The 22,568-nt window shown below is 45.8% G+C and overlaps 2 long non-coding RNA genes and 1 pseudogene across 2 annotated transcripts in view; 2 read left to right on the forward strand and 1 right to left on the reverse strand.

Annotated features, from left to right (window-relative positions):
• LOC132533124 (uncharacterized) overlaps positions 1 to 6,303 on the forward strand; it is a 215,632-nt gene extending 209,329 nt beyond the window's left edge. Inside the window, exon 3 of the long non-coding RNA XR_009545011.1 lies at positions 6,279 to 6,303. This is a non-coding gene — a long non-coding RNA (uncharacterized LOC132533124). The remainder of the gene's footprint in view (positions 1 to 6,278) is intronic.
• A 1,556-nt stretch (positions 6,304 to 7,859) lies between these two features.
• Positions 7,860 to 8,922, forward strand: LOC103115331 (MRG/MORF4L-binding protein-like; annotated as a pseudogene).
• A 6,129-nt stretch (positions 8,923 to 15,051) lies between these two features.
• Positions 15,052 to 16,039, reverse strand: LOC132532984 (uncharacterized). The gene is made up of 3 exons (XR_009544880.1): positions 15,869 to 16,039; positions 15,615 to 15,757; positions 15,052 to 15,356 (listed from the first exon to the last, which is right to left on the reverse strand). It is a non-coding gene; the product is annotated as an uncharacterized LOC132532984 (long non-coding RNA).
• Between the last annotated feature and the right edge of the window lie 6,529 nt (positions 16,040 to 22,568).

Consider the following 22,568-nt stretch of genomic DNA (forward strand, 5'->3'; position numbering starts at 1 on the left):
AATGTCTTTAAAATTTATGCGGAAAAAAGTTCTTCCAATATTTTCCTCTAAGTATCTGATAGTTTCTGGTCTAACATCCAAGTCCTTGATCCACTTGGAATTTACTTTTGTATTTGGTGAAATACAGTGACTCAGTTTCATTCTTCTGCATGTTTCAACCCATTGTTTCCAACACCATTTGTTGAAGAGACTCTGCTTTCCCATGTAATAGTCTGGGCCTCTTTGTCAAAGATTAGATGTCCATAGGTGTGGGGCCTCATTTCTGGGCTCTCAATTCTATTCCACTGGTCAGTGTGTCTATTCATGTTCCAGTACCAAGCAGTTTTGATGACAATGGCCCTATAGTACAGTTTGAGATCTGGGAGTGTGATGCCTCCGGTTCTGTTCTTTTTTCTCAAGATTGTTTTGGCAATTCTAGGTCTTTTCTGGTTCCAGATAAACATTTGTAGCATTTTTTCTATTCTCCTAAAAAATGTGCTTGGGATCTTGATGGGGATAGCATTAAATTTGTAGATGGCTCTGGGTAATATATTCATTTTGATGATGTTAATTCTTCCAACCCATGAACATGGAATATCTTTCCACTTCTTTGTGTCTTTTTCAATTTCTTTGAGTAGTGACTCATAATTTTCAGTATACAAGTCTTTCACTTCTTTGGTTAGGTTTACTCCTAGATACTTTATTGTTTTTGTTGCTATAGAAAAAGGAACTGATTTCTGGATTTCAATTTCTTCTAACTTAGTGTTTGCATAGAGGAATGCCACTGACTTTTGAATGTTAATTTTATAGCCTGACACCTTACTGTATTTCCTGATGATTTCCAAAAGCTTCTTGCTGGAGATTCCTTAGGGTTTTCCTTGTATACTATCATGTCATCTGCAAATAAGGAGAGTTTGACTTCTTCTCTTCCAATCTGTATGCCTTTAATTCCTTGCTCCTGCCTGATTGCTATGGCAAGAACTTCCAACACTATGTTGAATAGTAATGCTGATAGTGGGCAGCCCTGTCTAGTACCTGATCTGAGGGGAAATGCTTCCAGTTTTTCACCATTGAGTATGATGTTGGCTGTAGGTTTGCTATATAGAGACTCCACTATCTTCAGGAATTTTCCATCTATTCCCATTTTTTGTAGTGTTTTGATCATAAAGGGATGTTGTATTTTGTCAAAGGCTTTCTCTGCATCTATTGATATGACCATGTGGTTTTTGGTCTTGCTTTTGTTGATGTGGTGGATCACATTGATTGATTTACGTATATTAAACCAACCTTGCATGCCTGGGATAAACCCCACTTGGTCACGATGAACAATCTTGTTGATATACTGCTGTATCCGGTTGGCTAGAATTTTGTTCAATATTTTCGCATCTATGTTCATCAGAGATATTGGTCTGTAGTTTTCTTTTTTGGTTGTGTCCCTGTCTGCTTTTGGTATCAGGGTGATGTTGGCTTCATAGAAGCTGGCAGGGAGTATTCCAGTGTCTTCAATCTTCTGGAATATTTTTAAAAGTAGAGGTATTAGTTCTTCTTTGAAAGTTTTGTAGAATTCATTTGTAAAACCATCTGGTCTGGGACTTTTATTTTTGGGAAGATTTTTGATAACTGTTTCAATTTCATTAGCTGTGATGGGCCTGTTCATGTTATCCACTTCCTCTTTACTTAGTTTTGGAAGTTGGTAGATATCTAGGAAATCATCCATTTCTTCCAGGTTCTCTAGCTTGGTGGCATATAGTTGTTCATAGAAGCCTCGCATGATATGTTGAATTTCTGCAGTGTCTGTTGTGATATCTCCTCTTTCATTTACTATCCAATTTATTTGGGTCTTCTCCCTTTTTTGTTTTGTGAGTCTGGCTAAAGGTTTGTCAATTTTGTTTACTCTTTCGAAGAACCAACATTTACTTTCATTGATCTTTTGTATGGTTTTCCTATTCTCAATGTTATTTATTTCTGCCCTAACTTTAGTGATTTCTGTCCTTCTGGTTGCTTTAGGATTCCTTTGTTGTTCTTCTTCTAGGTCCTTAAGATGTGCAATCAGGCTGTTTATTTGTGCCTTTTCTTGTTTCCTAATGTGTGCTTGTATAGCTATGAACTTCCCTCTTAGGACTGCTTTAGCTGTGTCCCAAATATTTTGATAGCTTGTGTCTTCATTTTCATTGAACTCTCGAAACATTTTGATTTCTTCCTTAATTTCCTCTTTGACCCAGAAGTTGGTAAGAAGTGTACTGTTGATCTTCCACATTTTGGGACTGTTACTAATATTTTGTTGATTGTTAAGTGTTAGTTTAATTCCACTGTGGTCTGAGAAGATGCTTGGGATGATTTCAGTGCTCTTGAATAGGCTGATGCTGTCTTTGTGGCCTAACATATGGTCTATCCTTGAGAATGATCCATGTGGATTTGAGTAAAATGTGTATTCCAGTTTCTTGGGATGAATGACTCTGAAAATGTCCAATAGTTCTAGTTTATCTCTTCATTTAGCTCCCTTATGTCTTTACTGATTTTCTTCCTGGATGATCTGTCAAGTTGAGATAGTGAGGTGTTGAAGTCCCCTACTATGATTGTGTTACTGTTAATATATTGCTGTAGCTCTTTCAGTAGAAGTTTGATGTATTTAGATGGCTTCTCATTGGGTGCATAGATATTAATAATTGTTAAGTCCTCTTGATTGACTGATCCTCTGAGCATTAAGTAGTGTCCATTCCTATCTTTTTAAATCGTATCTATTTTAAAGTCTATCATGTCAGATATGAGAATAGCTGTTCCTGCCCTTTTTTGTGGGCCATTGGCTTGTATGATAGTTTTCCATCCTTTCACTTTAAGTCTGTGTTTGTCTTGTTGAGTTAGGTGAGTTTCCTGTAGACAACATATTGTTGGGTTGTGTTTTCTGATCCATCTTCCTACTCTGTGTCTTTCAATAGGTGAATTCAGGCCATTGACATTTATTGATATCAAAGATTGAAGATATTTTAACGCCATTCTTGTAGAGTTTTAGAGTGTTTTGATATATGTCCTATTTGTGGTGGTCTGGTTGTTTATAGGAGACCTTTCAGAACTTCTTTTAGGGCAGGCTTGGTGATGGTTGCTTCCTTCAACTGTTGCTTGTCTGAGAAGGTTTTGATGTTTCCATCTAGTCTGAATGACAGTCTAGCAGGATATAGTATTCTTGGCTGAAAGCCTTTCTCATTGAGCACTCGATAGATATCTTGCCATTCTCTTCTGGCCTGTAGTGTTTGTATGGAGAAGTCTGCTGCTAATCTTATGGGTTTTCCTTTGTAGGTGACTCTTTGTTTTTCTCTTGCAGCCTTGAGGATCCTTTCTTTATCCTTATTCCTTTCCATTCTAAGTATGACATGTCCTGGTGTCTTTAGGTCTGGGTTAATTCTGTTTGGGACCCTCTGGGCTTCTTGAATCTTTATGTCTTTGGTGTTGTCTAGACTAGAGAAATTTTCAGCTATTATGGCCTGGAGAATGCTTTCTTCCTCTACTTCTCTTTCTTCCTCTGGTAAGCCAATAATGCGTATATTGTTTCTTTTGAAGTCATCCCATAGGACTCTGTTGTTGTTTTCAGCATCTCTTAATCTCTTTTTGAGATCTCTTACTTCTTTTTTCGTTGTCTCTAATTCATCCTCAATCTTGCTAATTCTGTTTTCAGCCTCATAGATTCTATTCTCTCTGCCCTCTACTGCTTTCTGGAGTTCATCTATTTTGTTGCCCTGCTCTGATACTGTTTTAGCTTGTTCAGCTAGTTGCCTTCTTAGCTCAGCGATTTCAGCTTTCAGCTCTCTAATAACCATGAGATAATTAGAATTTTCTTCCATATTCTCATTTTTTGTTCCTGCGTTTCTGATTACAATTTTTTCAAATTCTTTACTCACTCCTGTTATTATTTCCTTAGCTAATGTTTGGATGTTGAACTCGTTTTGTGCTTCACCCTCTGGAGGACTTTTAGCTGGACTCTTGTCCTGGTTCGAGTCTCCAATATTTTTTCTTGTTTTAACCATTTTATATATTATGTTATGAGTTCCCTTTATCAGTACTTTTCAAATTATTGATTACTATTGCCTGGATTGACTTATGTCTAAGTAATTTAATTAAAGCGTTTACCGTGGTGGAAGTTAACAGTTTTTTCAATTCCTGAGTTGGAGCTCAGTGGTGTAAAAGCCTCTTTTTTTTTCTTCCCTGTAGGCTATGGGAGCCTGAGGGCTTTTAAACTATCAATAGGCTTCTTAGCTTAATCACTGACTCCTGACCAAGAGATAAAGCAGGGTGTGGCAGAGATAATCCAGTGGTTATGCAAAGAGACTTTCACAGCCCCTCAGCTATGCCACTGAGGTATAGGTCTTCTCCTGAGTTTCCCGGTTAGATCTCTGTCCCCTGGTGTCCCTCCCTGTTGCTGCTCCAGATTCTGAGGGTAGTAGCAATGGAGACTCAGAGTTGTACTTGGTGAGTCTCTGGGGAGTCCTTTCCTCCCTTCAGCTCTCCCCTTGTTGTGGAGCAGACTGGAGGTGGTGTCTCCACTGATAAACTGCTGAACTATTAGCAGTCACTTAATCTCTCCTTAGGCCCCTCTCTCCTCTCTGTCACCAGCCATGCATGTTTGTACTCACGGGTGATTTACCTGGTTCCTGTGGTCATTCTAGTCCTGTCTTGTTTCGGTCTGGGTAGTCTCCTTTGGTATTCCTAGTTGATCCGGGAGAGGAGAGGAGAGGAGAGAAAGCGATCTGCTGCTCGTAGCTCCGCCTCCAGAAGTCGAATCTCTAAAGTTTTTAAAAAATATTTATTTATTTCCTTCTTGTTGCCCTTGTTTTTTATTGTTGTTGTAGTTATTATTGTTGTTGATGTCATTGTTGGATAGAATAGAGAGAAATGGAGAGAGGAGGGGAAGAGAGAGGGGGAGAGAAGCAACTTGTGAAGCGACTGCCCTGCAGGTGGGGAGCCAGGGGCTCGAACCGGGATCCTCATGCCGGTCCTTGAGCTTTGAGCCATGTGTGTTTAACCTGCTGTGCTACTGAATCCTCTCTCTCTCTCTTTTTTAAATTACCTTTAGATAGAGACAGCCAGAAATCAAGAGGGAAGGGGGGGGACAGAGAGGCAGAGACACCTGCAGCCCTGCTTCACCACTCGCAAAGCTTTCCCCCTGCAGGTGGGGACTGGGGGCTCAAACCTGGGTCCTTGAACATTGTAACGTGCACTCAACCAGGTGTGCCACCATCCAGCCCCTAAAACAATCCTCTCACTGTCCTCTGTATCGTTTTTTTTTTTTTTTTCCAGAGCCCTGGTCAGCTCTGGCTGATGAAGGTGCCCCTGGGGATTGAACCTGAGACCTCAGAGCCTCAGGCATGAAAGGCTTTTGCAAAACCATGATGCTATCTCCCCAGATCCAAAATGCCCACTTGTTCATTTAATTCGAGAGACCAGAGCATCACTCTGTTGCCTGCCTTGTGGGAAATTGAACCCAAAGCCTCAGGCATACAAGTCTGTGCTCAGCCAGCTGAGCCAGATCCCTCGCCACCAATTAAGCAGGTCTTTTTCTCCAGTGTCATTGGATTCCCCTGTTGTTTTTATGACTACATCTTCTTCGGAAGTTGCTTGCCAAATGATTTCCCGGGGGGCGACCATCACCGTCTTAATTTGAAACAGTCGAGCTTGGGCTCAAGTCTCCCTAATTTCAGCAATATACACACACACACACATACACACACATGAATCGCCCTGCAGTCCAGCTGCCTCCCCTGCCTCCCTGCCCCGTGCTGTCAGGGCTCACAGACCCACGGCAGTCCAGCAACATGATGTTTGAATAAGATTTGCTCATCGAGAACCTTCAGGAGAGAGAGAAGCAGAGCATGGCTTTGGCACACACAGTGCCAAGGGTTGAACTCAGGACCTCGATCCAAGAGTACTGCTTTATCCAGTGCACCACCTCCCAGGGCTGCAGTGCCAACCTGTGAATGAACATGTATGCAGTATCCCTATTGAAAAATCTTTGGTTCAGCAGGGAGGGTAAAGGATGTGCATGCCTGAGAGCCCTGAAAAATCTTTGGTTCAGCAGGGAGGGTAAAGGATGTGCATGCCTGAGAGCCCCGCGTTTGAGCACCAGAACTACAGGTACCCGAGAGCATTCTGGGCCATTTCTCTCTCACTCACTTCAACTAAACCAAGAAATCCTGTCTATAGTACAGGGTCTGGGAATGAGCTCAGGGGCTTGAGTGTGTATGGCACTGCTGGCGACCTCATATAACCCAGTTTCCAGTCTCTAATTTTTTCTTTTTCTTTGCCTTCAGGGTTGTCACTGGGGCTCGGTGCTGGGGCACCACTGCTCCTGGCAGCCTTTTTAAAAATTATTTTCCCTTTTGTTGCCCTTGTTGTTTATCATTGTTGTTATTATTGTTGTTGTTATTGCTTTCATTGTTGGATAGGACAGAGAGAAATGGAGAGAGGAGGGGAAGACAGAAAGGGGGAGAGAATGATATCTGCAGACCTGCTTCACAGCCTGTGAAGTGACGCCTCTGCAGGTGGGGGTCCAGGGGCTTGAACAAGGATCCTTACACTGGTTCTTGCACTTTGCTCCATGTGAGCTTAACCTGCTGCTCCATTGCCCGGCTCCCAGCCCTTTTAATTTTTTTTTAATTTTTAAAAAGTTTTTTCTTAGGAGTTGGGCAGTAGCACAGCGGGTTAAGCACACGTGGCGCAAAGCGTAAGGCCTGGCATAAGGATCCCAGTTGGAGCCCCCGGCTCCCCATCTGTAGGGGAGTTGCTTCACAGGCGGTGAAGCAAGTCTGCAGGTGTCTATCTTTCTGTCTTCCCCCTCTCTGTCTTCCCCTCCTCTTTCCATTTCTCTCTATCCTATCCAACAATGATGACATCAACAATAATAACTACAACAACAATAAAAACAAGGGCAACAAAAAGGAAATAAATAAATATTAATAAATAAATAAAATTTAAAAATAAATATAAGACATTAAGAATTTTTTTTCTCTCTCCACTTTGAATGAGAGTCTTGTGGGGTACATACAGTATTCTTGGTTGGAAGAGTCTCTCATTTAACAGTTTTTTTAAAAAATATTTAATCTATTTATTCATGAGAAATGATAGTAGGAGAGAGAGAAAGAACCAGACATCACTCTGGTACATGTGCTGCCAGGGATTAAACTTGGGACCTCATGCTTGAGGGTTCAATGCTTTATCCCCCTCCTGGACCATACACATTATTAATTATTATTATTATTATTAGATAGGACAGAGAGAAATGGAGAGAGGAGGGGGAGAGAGACAGAGGGAGAGAAAGAGAGACACCTGCAGACCTGCTTCGCCACTTGTGAAGTGTTCTCCTTACAGGTGGAGAGCCGGGGCTCAAACCCAGATCCTTACATGGGTCCTTGTGCTTGGTGCTATGGTCCCAGGTAGCTTTACTTTTTTAAAGTTCTTGACAAAGATTTTGTCGAGGACCCAGTGTGGCACAGCAAGCAGGGTGCTAACTTGGAAGCGTGTGTTCCTCTCCAAGTTCAATCCCTGGCATCCCATGTGCCAGAGTCTCTCTCCGCCCCCCCGCCTTATGTTGTGTTAACAAGTAAAAGATTAAAAACTGGAAGTCAGGCGGTAGCACAGCAGGTGAAGCGCATGTGCGTGAAGCGCCAGGACCGGTGTAAGGATCCTGGTTCCCGCATCTCGCTTCCCACCCACCTGCAGGGGAGTTGCTTCACAAGCCGTGAAGCAGGTCTGCAGGTGTCTATCTTTCTCCCCCCCACTCTGTCTTCCCCTCCTCTCTCCATTTCTCTCTGTCCTATCCAACAACGATGACATCAATAACAACAACAATAATAACCACGACAATAAAAAGCAACAACAAGGCCTACCGGGCCATGTGGGTGGCTGAGGTGGGCAGCGGCGGTGCGGCAGGCGACAAGGGTCCGGGGGAGGCGGCCCAAGCCCAACCGAGGAGACAGTGGTGTGGAGCCCCGAGGTGGAGGTGTGCCTCTTTCACGCCATGCTGGGCCACAAGCAGTCGGTGTGAACCGGCATTTCCACATGATCTGTATCAGAGACAAGTTCAGCCAGAACATCGATCAGCAGGTCCCATCCAAGGTCATCTGGGACCACCTGAGCACCATGTATGACATGCAGGCACTGCGTGAATCTGAGATTCTTCTATTCCTGAATCCAGAGAGGAACTTTGTCCTTCCAGAAGAAATCATCCAAGAAATCCGAGAAGGAAAAGTGATTATTGAAGAGGAAATGAAAGAAGAGATGAAGGAAGATGTGGACCCCCACAATGGGGCTGATGATGTTTTTTCATCTTCAGGAAGCCTGGGGAAATCAACAGAAAAATCCAGCAAAGACAAAGACAAGAACTCAGATTTGGGGTCCAATGAAGGGACAAACAAACAAAAGCACAGCCGGATCACAGACAAAGTCCTAACTGCAAACAGCAACCCCTCCAGCCTCAGTGCTGCCATCTTGTGGTCATGGGTGGTCAGCTGGCCCCAATGTCTGTCCAGGAGAAGTTCCAGAAGCTTCAGCAGGGCCCAGTCAGCCCATTGTGGCCCACATGGACCAAACGACCAGCCCAGGCTGCACCCAGACATGGAGGGCTATAAATCACGATCTGGGTGCTATTGTCCTTGGACACACGTCCTAGAAGCCCCGCCAGTGTCAAGACCTGAGTGCTGAGCTGTGCACTAAGAGAGAGACAAGGCAGGAGACCCGGACAAGAAGTAATAAAACATGTCCTCTCCGCCTGAGGAGCATGTCTTCCTGGTCCACCAACTGTCCAGCTGCTGGCCACACTAAAATGACCCCTCAGGAGAAAGCTGGGACCTCCCACTCCACCTGGGAAACAAGAATTGGATATTTTGCCTCAGTCACCTGTACTGTAACGATGTATATAATTTGGTTGGTATTTCACTATTTAATTTTTAAGAAGCCCATTTTACTAGTGTTTTATATGATAACAATACTGCAGAAGTTAAACCTGTGTTGTATCTTTTTCTGAGCTGTTTTGTTTTAAGGTAAAGATTACTGAGCTACTTTCTGCTCAGTTTTTATTCACCAGATACAGAGAATTTGTAGTGGTCATTTTTATATTTCTGAGTAATTTGCAGGCAGACCTACCCCTGAGTGGAGGAAGTGCACTGCTAGCTGATGGGATCCTCACGTTCGTGCACCACTAAAGCACGAAACCTACCTGGGGAAAAAAAAAAAAGCAACAACAAGGGCAACAAAAGGGAATAAATAAATAAATATTTTTTAAAAAGGGCGATAAAAGGGAAAATAAATATTTTTAATTTAAAAAAAAGACTGAAAAAAAGATAAAAACTATTTTAACTAGTAAGTCCAACGTCTAGATTCTTCAAGGTCAACTTTTCTTTTGTGTGTATGTCACCATTTTTAGTTTTTTTGCATTTATTATCCCTCTGTGTGTGTGTGAGATGGGGGGAAGGGGGAGAAAGGGAGTGGGAGAGAGAATGGGAGAGAGGGAGTAAGGGAGGGAGGGAGAGAGAGAGAACAATCATTTATGTATCGTCACCAGGTTATCACTGGGCTCAGTTCCTGTACACCTCCAGTGCTCCCAATAGTCACTCCCACACCACTTTTTCTTTCATGACTGAGAGAGAAATAGTAGAGACAGACACAAAGAGAGGAACCCCTGTGCTGTCTCTGGGCTCAGCTTGCAAGGATTCTGTCCTCTGTGACTCAGCACTGACGGTGTGTACCCTCTCCCGCAGTCCAGCCCTCTCAGTGAGCAGAAATCCCGTTGCAGACTCACTCCCACCATGCGCACGGAGCCCTGGGTTCATGCCCGGAGTCACCGCACCGAGCCCCACACCATGGGGAAGCTTCACAATGGCGGAGTGGCGCTGTGGGGTCTCCTCCTGACTCTCACCTTCTATCTGGGGAAAGAAGAAAAAAAGGATTCTGGGAATGGTGGAGTCATGCAGGTGTGTGTCTCAGTAAAGCCCCAGTAGAGAGAGAGAGACAAAGACTACAAACAGCCACACAAGCTCAATCTCTGGCACTACCACAACCCAGAGCTAAGTAGTGCTCTGGCTTTGTCTTAGTGTCTTTTGTCTGTATGTCTCTCTCTTTCCCTTTCTCTCTCTCTCTCTCGTATCAAAATAAAATACACGGGCCAGGTGGTGGCACACCTGGTTGAGCACACACATCACAGTGCACAAGGACCTGGGTTCAAGGGCCTCGTCCCCACCCGCGGCTGCCTCACGAGTGGTGAGGCAGGTCTGCAGCTGTCTCTCTGTCTTTCTCCATCACTATCTTCCCCTCTCATCTCAATTTCTCTGTCTCTATCCAAAAATAAATAAATATACCTTTAAAAAATAAATGATGGGAGTCAGGCGGTAGCGCAGTGGGTTAAGCACACATGGTGCGAAGCACATGGTCTGGCATAAGGATCACGGGGGAACCTGCAGGGGGTTCAGTTCACAACTTATGAAGCAGGTCTGCAGGTGTCTATCTTTCTCTCCTCCTCTCTGTCTTCCCCTCCTCTCTCCATTTCTCTCTGTCCTATCCAACAACAACGACAGCAATACAACAAAAATAATAAAAAAACAAGGGCAACAAAAGGAAAAAAAAATATATATATATTTTTAAAATGAAATAAAGTGATGACATCAACAATAGCTACAACAACAATTAAAAAAACAAGGGCAACAAAAAGGAAATAAATTTTTAAAAATTAAAAAAAAAAGAAAATACATTAAAAGCATGAGGTCCTGAGTTCAATCCCTGGCAGTCCATGTACCAGAATGATGCCTGTTTATTTCTCTCTCTCCTGCTAACTTTCTCATGAATAAATAAAGTCTTTAAAAAAAACATGAACACAGAGGACACAGGTTCAAGCTCCCAGTCCCCACTGCCGGCAGGAAGCTTCAACAGCAGTGAAGTAGTGTTGCAAGTGTTTTTATTATTACTTATTTTGGACAGAGACAGAGACAGGAGGGGAGATAGAGAGGGAGAGAAACAGAGAGACACCTGCAGCTCTGCTTCACCACTTGTGGAGCCTTCCCCCTGCAGGTGGGGAGCCAGGGGCTCTGGAGTTCTTTATTTCTACTACTACCATTTTTTTTTTTTTGCCTCCAGGGTTATCACTGTCTGCTCCTGTGGCCATTTTTTCCAGTTTTACTGGATAGAACAGAGAAATTGAGAGAGGAAGGGAAGACAGAGAGAGGGAGATAAATATAGATACCTGCAGACCTGCTTCACCGCTTGTGAAGCGACTCCCCTGCAGGTGGAGAACCAGGGGATTGAACTGGGATCTTGGCTCTGGTCCTTGTGCTTTGTACTCTGTGTGCTTAACCCAGTGCACCACTGCCCGTCCCCTACAGTGAACATTTTTTTAGAGAGAGAGAGATGGGGAGTCAATGGAGCCTCCCCTGGTGCGGTGCGTGGTGGCTAGCACCCAGGCCTTTGCACAGGCTAAGGCGTGTGCTGTATTCAGGGGCTGCCGCTGGGTGCCCCGAGCTCTCTGTGAAGGGTTCTGTGGGAGGGCCTGCCTGGATGACATCAGAGCCACCTCAGGGACAAAAGCCTGCAGGTGAGCTCAGAGCCCAAAGGCCGAGCTTCACGGCCACCTCAAAGCTGCCATCCGAGGCCCACCCTCCTGACCATCCCTTGCCACCCCCCCAGCCCCTTCTTCTCTCTTCACAGGGGCCACTATTTATATATATATTAATTTTTTATTATCTGTATTTATTGGATTGGGTCAGCCATAAATCAAGAGAGAAGGGGATGACAGAAAGGGAGACAGACACCTGAAGCCCTGTTCCACCATTTGCAAAACTTTCCCTCTGCAGGTGGGGACCAGGGGCTTGAACCCGGATCCTTGTGCACTGTAACATGTGCGCTTGACCAGGTACACCACCACCCAGCCCCACCACTATTTATGGAGGGGACACAATTTGTACTTACTTTTATCTGTGCATTGAAATATCACAGGAGAAGCAACAGCTTCTCCCATTAGGAGTAAGAGTTGGCTGTTCTTTGTGTTTGAATGTTTGCTTTTACTTGTTTACCCAGGACCCTGCTCAGCTCTGGTTTCTTTTTTCTTTTTTTTTAAATTTATTTCTTTATTGGGGAATTAATGTTTTACATTCAACAGTAAATACAATAGTTTGCACATGCATAACATTCCCCAGAATCCCATTTAACAATACAACCCCCACTAGGTCATTCATCATCTTTCATGGACCTGTATTCTCCCCACCCACCTACCCACCCCAGAGTCTTTTACTTGGGTGCAATACGCCAATTCCATTTCAGGTTCTACTTGTGTTTTCTTTTCTGATCTTGTTTTTCAACTTCGGCCTGAGAGTGAGATCATCCCATATTCATCCTTCTGTTTCTGATTTATTTCACTTAACATGAATTTTTCAAGGTCCATCCAAGATCGGCTGAAAACGGTGAAGTCACCATTTTCTACAGCTGAGTAGTATTCCATTGTGTATATAGGCCACAACTTGCTCAGCCACTCATCTGTTGTTGGACACCTGGGTTGCTTCCAGGTTTTGGCTATTACAAATTGTGCTGCCAAGAACATATGTGTACACAGATCTTTTTGGATGGATGTGTTGGGTTCCTTAGGATATATCCCCAGGAGAGGAATTACAGGGTCATAGGGTAGGTCCATTTCTAGCCTTCTGAGAGTTCTCCAGACTGCTCTCCACAGAGGTTGGACCAATTTACATTCCCACCAGCAGTGCAGGAGGGTTCCTTTGACCCCACACCCTCTCCAGCATTTGCTGCTGTTACCTTTTCTGATGTATGACATTCTCACAGGAGTGAAGTGGTATCTTATTGTTGTCTTTACTTGCATTTCTCTGACAATCAGAGACTTGGAGCATTTTTTCATGTGTCCCTTGCTATGAGGTTTAAAAACATATTTAATGAGATTTATTTCAAAGAAACTATAAATTTTAATGAAAGAGACAAATGGAGAGAATGATAAAAAGCAAGACAGACCACAGCCTTGCTCAGCTCTGGCTTCTGGCACTGCTGGGGATTGAACCTGGGGCCTCAGAGCCTTAGGCTGGAGAGGTTTTGTTTTGTTTTGTTTTGTTTTTGTGGAATCATTATGCTGTTTCCCAAACCCATAAGAAAAATGTCTTTAAATGGAATAAAAACAGCAAGAAGTGAACGAAAATATTTGTCTCCGTTCCTTTTCTATTTTGGCAGCTTTTTTTTTTTTTTTAACATTCCCTTTTGTTGCCCTTGTTTTATTGTAGTTATTATTGTCCTTGTTGGATAGGACAGAGAGAAATAGAGAGAGGAGGGGAAGACAAAAAAGGGGAAAGACAGACACCTGCAGACCTGTTTCACCACCTGTGTAGTGACTCCCCTGCAGGTGGGAAGCCGGGGGCTCGAACCAGGATCCTTATGCTTCGTGCCACCTGCGCTTAACCCGCTGTGCTACCACCCGACTCCCTTTGGCAGCGTTTTAAATCAGTTGTCTTTCTGAATCACAGGGAGCTATGACTTTGGGCAGGGGGAGGTGGGGAGAGGGATGGGGATGGTTTTCCAGGTTTGTCCCAACAAGGACAAGAGCGGAGCTGGCTATGCAGTTCTGGATGCTGCCAGCAGAAGGCAGGCCTGTCACGTCTCCCAGGGACAGGCTGGGTCCTCTTCCTAGGTGGGTGCCATCTGCCTGTGAGTCCTCACCGCCCGCTCCTGGTTCTGGAGCTATGCAGGGATGGGGGTCATGTTCTCACTGCTGGGCATCCATGTAGGTAAGTCCCTGGCCCCCAACCCCTGCCCCTCATCTGCCCTGCCTGCCTTCTCCTGGGGCTGCTCCAACAGTCACTGGGGATGGGGGTCTTGGCTCCTCTAGTACTGAGGACACACAGGGGGACAGCTCCCTCCTGCTACCACTCTCTCCCACCTTCCAAGGGGACATTCCTAGGTGTGAGTGGGCTGGTGGACACAGCTGTTCAGGCCCTCAGCCTGCACAGGCCCCTCTGACAGGGACACTGAGCACACGCAGAGCCCTGCCTGGAGGGGCACCTGCCACATCCTGTGTCTGTCTGTCTGCCTGGCAGTGTAGGGGGCTTGCACCAAGGACACAGAGGGTCCCCTGCCCTACCCTGCTGTACTGGACGCCCACCGGCCTCCTGATACAAGGAGGCTGCCGTGGGGATGGGGATCCATTGACCTGGGCATCCTGAGATGAGTTGTGTTGTCCCCTGAGTCACTCTGTGTCTCAAGGACAGGGTCCAGGCATCTGTCACCCCCCCATGGCTCCCCTGAACCCTAGGGACCCCGTTGCTAACCATCTCACCCTTGTACCTCACCCCCGCCTGAGTTGCCTGAGCCTGGCTGAGTGTCACCAACTGACCTTCAGCTCAGCCCTGCCCCTTAGCATCCAGCCCCCACCCATCCTGGGCCTGACATCACCTCAACCCCCCAGCTAATCAGTGAAGATAGGAGTCACCAGGCCTCGGGGACCCTCTAGGCAGGGACTGAGCAGGTGTAAGGAGTCCCAGAAAGTTAACTGGGGGGAGGGGGGAGGGGGCTGTGCACAGTGCTCCCTCACCTCCCTAGGCAGCCCCTGGGCCAGCCTGTCCCCTCCAGGCAGTGGCCCCTGTGTTACTGCAGCCAGATAGTCACTGGGGCCAGTGACCCACGCAAGGTCTCCTCCTGTGAGATCCCCCACATCTGCTTCTCCCAGATATAGGAAAGGGGAAAGATGGAGAGACATGGACACACCCCTCCACCACCCAGAGCCCTCCCACCTGCTGTCCACGGTGCTCAGGTGCAGGACTGGGGATGGAAGCCAAGGCCTAAGGCACAGTGAGGTGTGGACTGGACCTCTCCACCCCAGCCCTCTCCAGGCCCCAGCACGGCAGCATTTAAGCCCCTGCCCGTGGAAGCCCGGGGCTGGGGCCAGGGCACCACTGTCAGCTTTGGGTTAAGACACAAACCATGTGAATGGGGCTGAGAATGACTGCAGAAGTGGATGGTTCTTGCCCTCCTGGGCTTGAACATGGAAAGGAATGAGAAGGCGTGCACCCCAGGGGCAGCGAGGGTGCTGAGAAAGAGGACACGGTAGGCTGTCACAGCTGTATTTGCACATGGAGCCAGGAAGGGGGCTGGTCCCCACTCCCTGCAGGGTACTGCTTAGCTCAAGGGCTGGGGGAGGGGCGAGGCGTGGGTGCTGAGGTTTGGGGCGTCGGCCAGTCCCCATGGCACAGTCCGTTAAGGATGGCGCGTGCCCCAGTCTGGCCTTGCAGACCTTCTTCCCAGGTGTCTGGGGGGCCGGTCACAGCAGCCACCTCATGACCTGGGTGGACAGCCCGTGAGGGAGGCCTGGTCGAGGGCTGCCCCCTGTCCTGTGTTGCCTGCGGCTTGGGCTCCTAGGGGAAGGGGACACACTGGACTGGGGAGGGGGCTCAGGGCACTGTCCCCCCTCAGGGAGAGCCGGTCCTTACCTGCATCCTCTCTGTCTCTCTCTCTTTCTCTCTGTTCTACCCCCCTACCTCCCCTTCCTGCCCCTCCTCTGTCCCTGTCCCTGCCTATCTCGATGTCCCTCTGGAAGTTGTCCCCTGTCTATTAAATCATTAATAGTTTGATAATTAAACTATTAACCCCCCACCCGTCAAAGCGAAGCCCACCTTCCAGTGGATTCTGTAGGTTGTCCTGGAGCCTGGTGTACAGGATGGGCATGGTGCTGGCGCCGGGGACCCGGGCGGAGGGGAGCAGGAGCAGGAGCAGCAGCAGGGTCAGGGAGGGACACATGGCCAGGCAGACAGGGAGGCTGGTGAGGGGAGGGGGGTCAGAGGTCCTTCGCAGGGGGCCCGGGCTCCGTCCTGTCCCCTCCCTCCTAACCCCCTCTTCTGTCCTTCTGCCATGTGCCAGGGCCACGCACCCCCCTGCACACCACCCGCTTGCAGTCTGTCCGGCCTTCTGGTCGCTCTGTGTCGTTCACTGTCCACAGCCGGGTCACCAGCTTCCAGGCCTCAAGCAACCGTTAAGTCCAAACACCCGTCGCCGCAGAAGGTGAGCGAGTTCTGGGCACTTCCTGGGGCACGAGCCCAGCTCAAATGTGGACCACGCCCCTGCATAGCCACGCCCCTCACTGTGACACAACCCATTCTTGGCATGTGGCCACGCCTAGTCTTCTGCACGCTGATCACGCCCCCCAACAAGCCACGCCCACCACTCAGCCTTCTGTGTTGGCCACGCCCCCAGAATGCAGTATGCCTGTCCATATCTGCATACTGGCCACGCCCCTGAATACAGCCACACCCATCCAACTCTATTTAGGATGACCATGCCCCAGCATGCCTGCTATTCCATTTCTTTTTTTTTTTCTAATTTTATTTATTATTGGATAGAGACAGAGAGGAATTGAGCGAGGGGAGAGATAGAGAGGAGAGACAGAGAAACACCTTGCAGCTCTACTTCACTTGTGAAGCTTTCCCCCTGCAGGTGGGGACCAGGGGCTTGAACCCCAGTCCTTGCTCTCTGTAGTGGGTGCACTTAACCAGGTGTGCCACCTCCTGGCCCTTCCGTTTCTTTTTAAAAAGATTTTTATGTACTAGCATAGAAAGAAGCAAACGCAGAGCCAACCAGAGCATCATTCTGGAGATGCCTAGAGTTGAACTTGGGACCTTGTTCTTTTTTTTATTATTATTCCTTTTAGTTGCCCTTGTTGTCTTTTTAAATTGTAATTATTGTTGAGGTCGCTGTTGTTGGATAGGACAGAGAGAAATGGAGAGAGGCGGGGAAGACAGAGAGGGGGAGAGAAAGATAGACACCTGCAGACCTGCTTCACAGCCTGTGAAGCAACTCCCCTGCAGGTGGGGAGCCTGGACATGAAGCAGGATCCTTATGTAGGTCCTTGTGCTTTGCGCCACGTGCGTTTAAGCTGCTGCGCTACCACCTGACTCCCAGGGACCTTGTTCTTTTAAGTTCAACTCGACCCTAAGCCACCTCCTGGACCACAATGTTTTTTGGTTTGCTTTTTCAGTTTTGTGCAGTAACTTTGCTGGGAAGATGACACAGTAGTTATGCAAAACACTCTCATGTCTGAGCTCTGAGGTTCCAGGTTCAGTCCCTGGCGCCACTGAGATGAGCAGTTGTCAGTGTTTAAGTAAATAAATAAGTAAATGAAATTTTGGACTGTGCATTTGCTTTGTCATGGGCACGACCCAGATTCGAGCCTGGGCCCCAGCCTGCTGAAGAAACTTTGGTGCTGTGGTATCTCTCTGTTTTCCTATGTGAGTCAGCTTGGAGTGGTGAACCCCTGGTGACTACAAAAGAAAAAATTCTGGTGTATTGCCCCAAAGTAAAAGACTCTGGAGGAGGAGGATTCAGGTCCTGGAACATGAGGGCAGAGGAGGACCTAGTGGGGGTTGAATTGTTACGTAGAAAACTGAGAAATAGGGAGCCAGTCTGGTAGCACAGCGTCTTAAACGCAAATGGCACAAAGCTCAATGACCAGAGCAAGGATCTGGTTTTGAGCCCAGGTTTCCCACCTCGGGGGGCGGGGGGGGGTGTCACTTCACAAGAGGTGAAGCAGGTCTGCAGGTATCTTTCTCTCTTCCTCTGTCTTCCTATCTTCTCTCAGTTTCTCTCTGTCCTATCCAACAACAACAGGAATAAAAACAAGGACAACAAAATGTGGAAAATGGTCGCCAGGAGCCGTGGATTTTTAGTGCGGGCACAGAGTCCCAGCGATAACCCTGGAAGCAAAAAAAAAAAAAAAGAACTGTCACACATGTACAAACTACTGTATTTTACTGTCGACTGTAAACCATGAAATGAATCCCCTAATAAAAGGAAAAAATAAAGTTCAGTGTGGTAAACACACCTATTTTTTATATTTATTTTCCCTTTTTGTTGCCTTTATGTCATTGTTGTTGGATAGGCCAGAGAGAAATGGAGAGAGGAGGGGAAGACAGAGAGGGGGAGAGAAAGATAGACACCTGCAGACCTGCTTCACCACCTGTGAAGCGACTCCCCTGCAGGCGGGAAGCCGGGGGCTTGAACTGGGATCCTTACGCTGGTCCTTGTGCTTTGTGCCACCTGCACTTAACCTGCTGCGCTACTGGTCGACTTTCAAACGCAGCTATTTCTTCACCATCCCCAGGGGCCCTTACTGCACTGATAACTGATCTTCAGCCAGACTGCCGCAGGGCCAGCGATTCAGTGGGAGACCACCACTCTCACAGGCACTTCTGGCATCTGGTGTCTTTAACGTCCAAGGGAGTTTATGGTTTCCTCATGACTACCACACTGTAGACACTTTTTGTTGCATTTCCTTGTGGCCTTGTATAACTGAGTTCAGGGGCTCCCACATCAGAGCTATGCTCCACACCCTGCACTTGCCCTTTTTGAAGGGGAAGTTGGGCTGGGCGTGACTGGGATGGAATAAGGAAGAGAGAGAGGAGATTTTGTAGCCTTGTCTGTGGCCTATTTGACAGATTTCAGAGACAAGTACATTCTCTAAAGATTTATTTAGGAGAGAGAGATAGAGGGAAGGAAGGAGAGAACCAGAGCATCACTTTGGCACAGGTGGTGTTGCTAAGTGAATTCCAGACCTCTTGTTTGAGAATCCAACGCTTTATCCACCACACCACCTGCTCCTCGGCTGCAGCAGAGGCAAATCTTGGGATGTCAGCTAACCCCAAGCACATTAGAGGGAGAAAGGGATGGAGGTGGGCTCGTGGCCAAAGCATGTGTGGGAAAGGAGGGGCCAAATTGACCTGCTTCACCGCCTGTGATGCGACTCCTCCTTCAGGTGGGAAGCCAGGGGCTCACGCTGCAAGTTTTTCTCATCAACATTGTCATCAAACCGGTTACACTAATGTTGACTCATTGCGGAGCTCCCCACTCTGACAGAGTGACAGTTAAGGTGCTTCCTGGATTCTGAAATACACAAAACAACTGGAAGCGTGAAATAGACACACATTAGTACTTTTTTTCACATTAGTTCTTTATTGAAGAGATGGTTCAGACCCATTTCTATGGGGAGGGGGTAGAATGACAACGTTTGCAGTGGTCCTATCACTTTTTAATCCAAATACTTCATATAAAATGCACATTCTGTCCTTCATGGTCACAGCACAGGAAATTTCAGTATAATGGTTACACTAGTCATGCATCACTTACTGACGGGGATGCTTTGAAGAGTGCACCACTAGGTGAATTCACCTTTGTGTGACTGTGCTGCGTGTAAACTACACAACATCTGGCCTACGATGCGCCAGGCAGTGTGTGAGGCCCTCCACTCATCCCTGACGGATGTGCAGTACAGGGCTGCATCCTGGGGAACTACCCCGCTCCAGACTCTGTCTCCTTCCTGTTATGCCACAGTCATACACATTGGGGAGCACCTGGAAAAGTATTTAAGAACCAACTTGGAAGACATCTGGTTAAAAAAGAAGGGAGTCGGGCAGTTTTGCAGTGGGTTAACATGGCGTGAGTAAGGGTCCCCAGTTTGAGCCCCTGGCTCCCCACCTGCAAGGGGGTCACCTCAGAAGTGGTGAAACAGGTCTGCAGGTGTCTTTCTCCTTCTCTGTCTTCCCTTCCTCTCTCCATTTCTCTGTCCTATCCAACAACGACATCAATAACAACAACAATAAAACAAGGGCAACAAATGGGGGAAAAATAGCCTCCAGGAGCAGTGGATTTGTGGTGCAGGCACTGAGCCCCAGCAATAGTCCTGGAGTAGGAAAAAGAAAAAAAAAAACACTTTATTAAAGTAGAATACACGTGCAGAAAAATACTCGTTAAGTGCAGAGAGCACTCAGATATTGAGCACCTAGTATTGGGGTACAGCCAGAACCAGGTGAATTACACTTCTTGTATTGGCCAAATGTTACCACTAGGATGCTTTCTCAGTGCAGAGAAGCTGTGCGCCTTTTGTTTCCTTTCCGCACCTGGGACTCCACTCTTTCCTGTGTCTGTCTGAAGCCCTCATTCGCCGTTTGTGAAATGGAACAGCTACTGTGTAGACTTAGTCTCATGACTTTAGTTATCGATGAACTAAATCTGAAACTTTTCTCAGTTTGATGCCATGATTATTCCATCCTCTGGTGGGGGTTCACAAGCACAGTGGTGGGCAAACGCTAGAAGCAGCAGCACAGTGGCCATGCAGACATTCTGGCTAAGTCTGGGTTGAAAGGATACACAGGTGTTCAGCTTTAAGCACCAGCTGTCCTAATTGATTCCACCATTTGGCAAAGTATCAGCAGTGCAGGACTGAAGCTGTTGCTTATATCCTTAGAGAAACCTGATGCTTTTCCCACTTTTGATTGCAACCACCCTAGTGGCCAGGCAGTAAACAGGCGTGGTGTTCTCAACGAGCATCCTCCAGATTATGGGTTAAATCAATCTGCTTTCTCAGGCTTACCGGGCATCTAGAGACCCTCTTTGGTCAGGTTCAATTCTTTTATCTACTCTTCTACCTATTGGTTTGTAGGCATTTTTTAATTTTTTTTTTTTTATCAGAGCACTGCTTGCATCTGGTTCATAGTAGTGTGAGGGCTTAAAACTGGGGCTTTGGAGCCTCAGGCATGAGAGTCTCTGCATAACCATTATGCTATCTACCCCCACCATTCTTTATTTGTTATTAGACCAGAGGTTGGAAATTCTGGCCTGATAGCAATCCAGACTGCTGCTTGTGAATAAAGTTTTAATGGAACAAAGCCATGTTCATTTATATGAGGTTACTTTCACACTCCAATAGCCAAGTGGGATATAGCTGAGACAAAGATACAACTGCCTACCCTACAAAACTGCAAATCTTATCTGATCCCTTAACCAGAAAAGTTCACAGATTACCCTTCAAGGATATTGTCATATACATGAGCTGTAAATATGGCATCTCCCCCTCTGTGGACTGTTTTCCTAATGGTGTCTTTTTCTTTTTTAATTTTAAAACCAAATATATCCAAATCAACATGTTTTACGGCATGGCACAGTTCTTGTATCTTAAGAAAAACCTGCTTACTGTAAGATTGCAGGATCCTACATTTTCTACCTAAAGTTTTGTTATTTTACACTATGTATTTAGAACTACAACTTTAAGTTCACCTCAACTTATTTTTTTCTATCTTCTATGAAAACAAAATTTAGCAATATATTCACTGGAAACAACACCTATTCCTTTGCACACTGCATGAGAATTTTCAGAAACTATCACACTGGTCAATTTGTTTATGTGTCCAAACCACCTTATCATCATTACTATGGTGTGTACCAGGTCTTATTATCTGCAAATTTAAGTTAAGTTACCTAACTTTATCTATTCAAGATACCCTTTAGTATTATTGGCCTTGTGATATTTCATGTCTTTTATCACTAGCTTAATTTTCATTAAAGAATTTGTGGAAGTCAGGCAGTAGCACAGCGGGTTAAGCACACATGGCGCAAAGTGCAAGGACCAGTGTTAAGGATCCCAGTTTGAGCCCCTGGCTCCCCACCTGCAGGGGAGTCGCTTCACAGGTCTGCAGGTGTCTATCTTTCTCTCCTCGTTTTCCCCTCCTCTATCCATTTATCTCTGTCTTATCCAACAATGGCAACAACAATTACAACAATAGTAACTACAATAAAACAAGGACAACAAAAGGGAATAAGTAAGTAAATAAACTTAAAAAAAGAATTTGCTAGGAGTCAATTGCACAGAACACATGGATCTGTTTGTGGAAATTGGTCTTTTTAACATCTTGAGATCCATGAGCAAGATAACTCATTCAGTTTTCTAATTTTTTCTCAAAACAGTGCTTGCAAATACCTATTTTTTTTTCTCCTAGGTACTTAAGAAATTTTTATATTTTATTTCCTATGCTCATTGCTAACATATTCAGTCGTGTGTGTCCATGCCCTTATATGAGAGTCTCGATTTGCTCCTTAATTCCAATTACCTGTATCTTTTTCTGTCCAAAATGATATTATCTGCAAATGAAAGCTTTACTTTCCAACTGTTAGACCTTTGGATTCTTTTTTCTTCCCTTTAGTTCTAGTCTTGGATATCTTGGACAACTCAATAAAATGAAATGTTAGCAGATAACCTTGCCTATTTCTTTTGAGAAAACATTCAACATTTCCCTATTAGATAAACTGTTTCCTATAGTTCGAGATGGTCTTTATAAGAACATTCCTTTTATCCATGGCTTGCTAGAATTGCATAGAATAACTGCTAGATTGCATAAATGAATGCTGACTTTACCACATGGTTTCCTGCATGCTAGCTGATGTCTCTCCATTCGATATGTTAGTGTTTGATGACTTTACACATCCCTGGTGTGAGACCCACAAAAGATCACTACTTTATCCTTTTTCTAAAGAAAAATTCCTTATCCATTTTTCCTGCACAGCCTTGGGTCATATGACTATCATGAACCACTGGCAATTAGAGTGGAATGATAATTTCTGATTTAGATTGATTAGAATGTAACCCCTGTGTCACACAAAGAATGGCAGACACACAAACACTTCTAGCAAAGAACTAGAGGAGAAAGGTAGTTCAGCTAATCAACCAAATGTCTGCTGGAAACTTGTACTAATTTGTTCCAAAGAACAAGAATTAAGTGCCACTGCAATAAAAAAAAAAAAGACAC

This window comes from Erinaceus europaeus, chromosome 15 (genome assembly GCF_950295315.1).
Source record: "Erinaceus europaeus chromosome 15, mEriEur2.1, whole genome shotgun sequence".
Lineage (NCBI taxonomy): Eukaryota > Metazoa > Chordata > Mammalia > Eulipotyphla > Erinaceidae > Erinaceus > Erinaceus europaeus.